This window comes from Theobroma cacao, chromosome 6, assembly GCF_000208745.1.
Source record: "Theobroma cacao cultivar B97-61/B2 chromosome 6, Criollo_cocoa_genome_V2, whole genome shotgun sequence".
NCBI lineage: Eukaryota > Viridiplantae > Streptophyta > Magnoliopsida > Malvales > Malvaceae > Theobroma > Theobroma cacao.
The window spans coordinates 11,406,534-11,415,012 of NC_030855.1; positions in this window are offsets into that span (position 1 = coordinate 11,406,534).

Sequence of the window (8,479 nt, forward strand, 5' to 3'; positions counted from 1 at the left end):
CATATCAAAAACCATGATTTCATAATCAAATAACCTAAAATAACATCACATTCTTCCTCACCATTGACTTGAAAATTCAGCTAAGGCTAGGTAATGGGAAAAATGAATGTTTTTCTACATATTTTGTTTACTAACATGCTAAACTAACACTAAACACTAACATATATCAAAATCAAATCAATCCAACAATTTTCTCTCTCTAGACCCATATGACTAGCCATGAAATCACCATGAAAACATGCAATTTAATCATGGAAAATAATGAGAAATGCTTGGGAATAAGAAAACTCAAGCTTAATAGAAAAAATCTTACCTTTTTCACTTAATTTCCTTAAAAATTCACACTTTTTCTTTGATTTTCTCTCTCTAGGGTTTGGTTTTTATTTTCTCTCTCTTCTTGCTGGTTTGGCCGACCATGGGGTGGAAGATGGGCTGGTTTTTGTGCCTTTTAAAAAGGAAAAAAAATAAATTAATAAAGGCATGACAGGTTGCATCATGTCATTGGCCTGTTTTTTTAAAATTTTGACTTTTCATTTTAATTTTCCACCACACCTTTATTCCATCTTTATCCATTCCCACCATAATAATTAAATTCCACAAATTTGACAAGTGGTGGTGGTGCAAAATTACCATTTTGCCCCCGGTATAGCAAAATTACCGTTTTGCCCTTATATTCCAAAAATACCGAGAATTGAAAATTTCTCACTCCTCAAACTCCAATCATGTTCTAAATAATCTAAATAATTAATCTTGATCAATTGTTACCAATTTTTTTTTTAAAATTCCCGTTTTGTCCTTAAATGACAAAATGACCGTTTTGTCCTTAATTGGTCAATTATCCCAATGACTCCAAACTGGACCTCGAACTCCGAATCACTGTTTTGAGAAATCCTTGGACTGTGAAATTTGAAATTTCATCTTAAAATTCCTATTTTAATTAGTTCGAGGTATAAATCAACTTAGTTGTACTTTTAAGTAGAATACCGACTTTTACCTATTTTACCGAGATATTCTAGTACACAGGCATGATGTGAACTATATGTATGACCTGACAGATAATTTAGGGCTGGGCTTGACAACGATTGCTTAATTCACAAGTAAAGAACATAACATGTGCCAATCTTTGAGCATTATTGATGCCCTGTCTCAATAATACAATGATCAGGAACTTTTAGGAATAATGCTTTAATGCATAATGACCTCATAATTGTATCCTAATACAATTCTTTTGCAAGTCATATATAATTCCATGGGCTTTATCTACATAAATACAAAAAGTAATTAAATTACAAACTTATGGATAAAGAACTACCTCAATGTTATTATGAATAACAAAATGTCATACATGAATATCTCAAAATTGCAATTCTCGTACAACCACAGATTGGCTTGTATGGCTTATACTAACACTATCCATCTTTCTAATCCCAAATGAGCTTACAAGAGAGTTCAATTAATCACTATAAAAGAACGCTTCTTGGGAGGCAACCCAATTTTTCCAAACTTGTTTCTTTTATTTTAATTTTAATTAAAGTATTTGAAATTTTTTTTTTACTATCAATTGTTTTCCATTTTATGTTTTATTTCATGAGTCTAATTGTATTTCTATTTTGTTTTTACAAGCTTTAATATAATAAAATAAAATAATAATAATATTGAAATGACGTCGTAATGCTAAGAAGGTTAGTGCCATGTCACCACATGATGCCTTGTCCCATACAAAGACTCGGGGCTAGAGCGTCATGGTGCTCCTTCAAGCGTCTCTACTTTAAAAAGCCGCCGTTTTCATATTTTTCCATCCTTCCTCAACTTCTAGGTTTGCTTTCTCTTTCTACCTCCATATTTTACCCCTCTAGCTTCCACCCACTTAAAATCACACCCAAAACTCATAACTTTGACACTAAATTACTCCTTTGAAGTAAGCAAATCTTCTACTACACATCAATATACCAATTGTTTATAGAAGATTCAAGTAAATAGATTGATTTTTGAATATTTTTCAAATTTGATAGATTTGGCTTTTGGAGAAGCACTTGCGATTTTTGATTAATGGGTTGGTGATTAACTAGAGACTGTAGTATTTGTGCTTGATTTTAATTGTTGCTACATTGAATATTTGAGAGATTGGTTACTAGATAGTGTGAATCGTGAAAAAAATTTTTGCACTTGAATAGTAATTGTGGGAGTGGAATTATTTATGCATTAGTGATTTTGGTGGCATTGTGGGTATTATTTTGAGAAGTTGCTGCATGTTTTGTTGCCATTTGAGTATAAATTGCAACACCTTTGTTGAGTGTTTAATGACACCCAAGAAGCGAGCTCGAGGCAATGGCAGTGCCTCTCGTTTGATTGAAGTAAATTTGTTTCTACCAAGGTGGCCATAAGGCATATTTAATCCCTTGTGCATAAAGTCCCTATTCCAGAGCGAGGCATTGATCTTTATCACGCCCATTATGGTTCTGTTCATAGGCTTATTATTGAGTGGCAATGGGAGAAATTTTGTGAGCAACTTGAGGTAGTTGTGTTACCTATTGTTTGAGAATTTTATGCCAAAGCTACTGAACATGAGAATGGGCAAGTTTTTGTTTGAGGATGTCAGGTACGCTTTGACAATCAGACAATTAATCAATTCTACAACTTACCAGATATTGAAAGTGATGAATATGGACAATTTTTGGCTAGCAATATTGTTTTGGATGGAGTTATTAGAGTGCTTTGTAATAAGGGTGTAGAGTGGAAAAGGAATAAAGGCGTACCAATGTCTTTTAAAGCCAATGACATGAAGAATGATCACAAGTTATGGTATCATTTTTTAGCGGTGTAATTACTTCTTGTGAACCATGTGATGATGTGACAAGGGATAGAGTCATTTTATTGTATGCAATTGTTTTCTAAATGTTAATCAACATGGGTCAACATGTGTTCAATAGCATTGCTTAAGTTGCTCGCTTGCCACGTTTTATCCTTTGGTATCCCTCATTGATTATGGCATTGTGCAAGAAAGTATGGGTGAGTTGGGATGAAAATGAAGAAATATTGCATTTTAAAGTTCTTGTGGATGTAGACATTATGAACTAGTTTTATGCTTGGGAGTATTTGGCTATTGAAGGAAGTTCTTCATCAGCTCCACGCCATCCACAACTACAGAGGTACGCTTAGCATTTTTCCATGTCTTAGAGGATTGAAAGGCTTGAAATTCAAATGGATCATCATGCCACATATATGCAATCCATTGAGCAAATGATATGAGCATATGCTAAATATGTTGGAATGGACATGATAGTTTTTCCTACTCTGCCAGATGATCCCATAGTGGACAGCTTGAATGAAAATGATGAGGAGGATGATTAGTAGAGACAGACTACAAGTCAGGGGATTATGCTTTTTCCTTACATTTCATAACATTGGGCACAAAATTTTATTTTCAGGTTTGGTGAGGGGGGGGGGGGGGAGGAATTTTCAATGTTTAAGCTTAGTTTTCTTTATGGTTTTAGTTCTTGAGTTAGTTAAGTTATTTATCATTTAATTTTATGCATGTTTTAAGAACTTGAGCTAAATTTAATTGTGCTAATTTCTTTTAATTTACCTATCTAGTGACGAGAACCTAGTTATATTCTTATCTTGATTCTTTGAAACATGTGAATATTGTTTGATTATTACGTAAACTCTTATGCTAAGCTTCATTGTTTGGTTTAGATTTCTACAATAGGAGTAGCATGTCTTTTGCTTACATTTATTGTATATATTTAGAGAAGGTTTATGTGAATGTAAATTTTTGAATTAAGTATTGATTTCTAGAATTTGTTTGATTCTCTCTTTAAGCGAAATCCTAGGCTATTCTTAGATAAGGAGATGATTTAAGCCATCTTTGGACTGATTGAGCCTTTTTAGCTAGCCTTTACATATTTTATCCTTAGTTTACCCCTTTGAACCTAATGCAACTGATAAGTCTATTATATAAAGTTATTTAGCTACATTACATTTTGGGATGTTAATGTAGCTAAGTCCTTATGTTTTGAGTGTATTTTAGTTGATTAGTTTAAAGCACATTAACTTAGTTCAATTCAAGTAATTCTAGTTCATTTTCATGTTGTAAGTCATATTTTAAGCCAACACTGATTTAGTTCTTGTGTTTGTAGGTTTTCAAATGCATAAATTTAAATGATGATGAACTATGTAATGGAGACTAAGTGCATATTTTCACTAAACCTATTGTGGTAATTCAGACATAACTTGAGTTACAAAGATTCAATAAACGTGATTCTTAGACCATTTAAAAGGTGAGAAGTAGACCTACAACATTCATGCTTACCATTTTGCCCAAATCAGCCTTAAGGTAGGAGAAAATCATGTTGCAAGATGAGGCACTACAATAATTCTGCATCAAGGCAGCACAAAGAGCAACACCATGGCCTTGGCAGCGCCTAAGGGAGTAGCAATGCTCCCATACAAACTCTCAAGAGGCCAGTGCCACAACACCCAAGGAGGGTGATGCTGATTGAAAAGCCATGAAAAAAAATATGCAAGGTTGGAGCGCCGTGGTGCCCATGTAGCATGGCCGCAGCACTCTAACATGGATTAAGTGACTTCAACCAATTGGGAATTGAATTTTTAGGGCTTTTTGGAGGCTATAAATATGTAGTTTTTTGTAGTTGAAAGAAAGGATAGAGAGAGTGAATGAACGATAGCTTTTTAGAGAAAAGAAAAAGGCTTTCCAATAAAAGGAATAAGAAGAAATTGAAGGCAACCGAAGATCGAGAATCAAAAGAGGCTATGTTATTCTTTTTAGTTTTCATTTCTTTCTTGTTATTTTCTGTAGAAATGATATTTTCTTTTGAAATAATTATGTCTATTGTAGAAATGATGAGGAATTAAATTTGTTTTCTAGAATTATGGGTTATTTCATTATACAGTTTGAACATATGATTTCTTTTTGCTTAGTGCTAATGGATAATGCATGGTTTATTCAGTTATGCACTTAATGCTTTTCATTGCTTGATTACCAGTTGAAATGTATTGGGTTTATAAATGGAACTCAACAGAGAGACTTTAGAATATACCATTGTTTAGAATAGCCTTGGTTCAATTCACTTCAAAGTTAAGTGATAGTTTCACCTTTAGCATAGACATATACCTAAATACCATAGAAAGGTAAATTAGAACATAAATGTAATGAAATTTTTCTAATTAATTTTGCATAGACATGTGGAATTAGTTTGGATAGCTATGTGTGCATGATCTCGACAAAGGCTTGTACATAATATGAATTCTAAGTGAGCCATGTATCCCATTGATCTAAGTTAAGGAGAATGACTAAATTCAAATGAAATATTGAGACATACCATAATCCTAGGTTTTGAATTACTATTTCTCTTAGTGAAATCCTATTTACTTTGTTTTAATAATCACTTTTATCTTAATTAATCATTCAAATTAAAGTGCTTGGATAAGATAGATTTTGTTATAAATTTAGTACTTAGTAAGAATAGGTACAAATCTCTGAGAGAAACAATACTCGACTTACCTTTATATTACTTGTACGGTCATGTGCACATGTGTGTTTTAGACCGACAACAAGTTTTTGGTGCCATTGCTAGGGATTTGCCTTTCCTATTTATTTTGCTGATATTAAATTAAACAAAATTCTCTTAGTTCAAGTTTTTGTTTTTCTTTATTTTTTTAGATACCTCCACACAATGGATGTTTTGATTGCTTTGACTACACAAGTGGTTGCTTTGTCCAAAAGGTTTGAAACTCTAGGAGTTCAAGCCGTTTAGAAACCATTTGTGACATGTGAGTTTTGTGAAAAAAGGCATTCAGGTAACCATTGTTGGGAATAGGTTCAATCTATGTGAAATCTCAATTGGTTACAGAACAATCTGTTTGCCAACACTTGTAATTCTAAATGGTGGAATCATTCGAACTTTTCCTATAGTAACAATCAGAGATCTTTGTCAACTTCAAAGCCTAGTATGTTTATATGACTTTTATCTCAAGAAAGAGCTCCCATGATTAAGATAAAGCCATCTGTGGAAGAGATGTTCATTCAATTCATGGCAAGGACTGATTCTCTCATTTATAATCAAGCAACTTCATTAAGAAACCTTGAAACTCAAGTGGATCAACTTGCAAAATCTATCAATGTTATGCCTTCAGGAACCTTGCCTAGTGAAATTGAAGCCAATCATAGGAGAAAAGGTAAGGAATCTTGTCTAGCAGTCACCCTTAAGAGTGGAAACGAGGTAACAAGTAGTAGCAAACAAATAGAAACTTAATTGAAGCTTGTTGAGAAAGTAACAATGGTTGAGAAATATGATAAACAAACTCAAAAGAAGGAAGCAAAGGGAAACTCACACTAGCACTACCCTTTCTTCAGTTTGAGATAATAGTTGCAAAGGCTAAAGTGCATGCTTAAGTTGATGCAGTCGAGTAAAAAGAGAAAAGAGTGTCTAATTTACTTAACTCAACCAAATATCTTTCCTCTACAAATACTATTATAGAGCAAAATCAGTTGATGTGGATGAAGAAAAGCCCATTCCACTACCTCTAGTGAAACAAGTGCCAAATTTGGAGTCAAAGCTATCGTTTTCGCATCTTACAACCAAGTAGTGGCATAAGGAGCATACTCTACTACCTTCCCTTCATAATTCACTTATTAATCTTTTTCCAGCCACGATAGTTTTTTTGGACTTATACATACATACAACACCCTTGTCTTTTTTGGCATAGACCTTTTTCTCTCTTTGTGATGCAAAGGCAATGGTTGGGGAAGCGAAAGAATGAGAGACCATATGGGTGGTATGAAAGCCATAAGTAGAGGCATGGGTCTTTCTCTTGAAAATGCGAAGCCTATAGATGAGTTTATTTAAAATTGACTTCAAAAATCCAGGGTAGAAGGCTTGATGACAGGTAATAAGATTAAAAAGTGAAGAAAAGGGGAAAAAACTAGAGGCAGAGGCAGTTCCATTGACCAGAAACTGGGAGCAAAGGTAGAGGCAAGGGGAAGGATGGAATCCAAGAATCTTTTTGTTAGTGGGGTTGAATGTTCCAAAAACCAACAAACACAATTTATACAAAAAACGTTTTTTAGCCCATACTCCTAACAAGTTGTTGGGCTTTGATGTTTACGTTATTATTATGAAAAGGAGAAAGGGTTTCTTTTTTTTATAAAAAGAGAGGTTAGTAAGAAGGGTTTGCTTACTGGCTCTCAGGGGTTATAATAGGTTTTGTTTTAAAGTATTCCTTTTCATTAGCCACGCGAGGTTAAACCTTGACTAAATGGAAAAGAGAAGGGACAAGTGGCTCTGATAGCACATAGAAGGCTATTTTTAGTAGCACTGAAAAACTAGTTGCCACTCACTGTCTCTATATCTCCTTCCTTTTTTCTTGATCTGCCTGAAAAAAAGATATATTATATATATAGTATTCCCTTTAACAATTTTGTACTATATCTATCCAACTTACGAGTTTACCTTAGCTCTTGTGCTTTGGGGAAAAATAAAAAAAAAGTGTCTAAAAAAAGAAGTCGAGGTTCTTCACTTCACATGACATTGTTACACTCAAGTTTCACCAACTTCGCGTCAGGTTCACTTTAGTGAAATCTTGTTAAAGCAAACCAACAATTGATTGATCCTTAGGATAGTAGCAAAAGGAACCTTTTAGCTAACTGGGTCAATTCAAACTCAGAACATATTCCATGGAATTAAGAATCCAGCGTAATTGGTTTTCTCTAGTGACTCTTTTTCCTATTTTTTTTTAAGATAGCCTTACTCTGTCTACCTATTACAAAGTAAGCTTGACTCTCGTGAGCAGGTTCACCAGCTTTTAGTGTCAAGCCTAACTCTATAAAATATTTTCCATGTCATTCATGTGCTTGATAATATATTTGCATACTTGGAAAGCCTCAAAAAATCGTTAAAAGTCGGTAGTGAACCTAGTGGTACAATTAAACTGAATTAAGTCTTGAACTAGTCCAAATAGAGATTTTAAGATAAAATTGAGAATTTTAAAAACCCAAAATGACTTAATATGGTGATTCGGAGTTCGAGGATTAATTTGGAGTCAAATGGGAATTTTCATGACTTAGGGGTAAAATGGTCATTTTGCCACCCAAGGGCAAAATTGGAATTTTACACCACTCAACACTTGTCATGCCTAAGGATTTCATCCATTAACATTTTATATTATGAATAATTGAGATATTTTATGTGGTGGTGAAAGAAAGCTAAGTTGTTAAGTGTTAAACATGGACCAATGGAATGGTGACAAGTGGCAAGCTTTCATTTCTTTGTAATTTACATTAAAAATCAGCACATGACTCTCCCATTTCACTCCCATATGTTCGGCCTCACCAAGGAAAAGAGGAAAGAAAGAAAGAACAAAACCCTAGTTAGAAAAATTCAAGGGAAAATTAGTGGATTTCAAGGAATTAAGCAAGTAAAGATAAAATTTCTTGATTTTAGCTTGTGATCTACCTTTC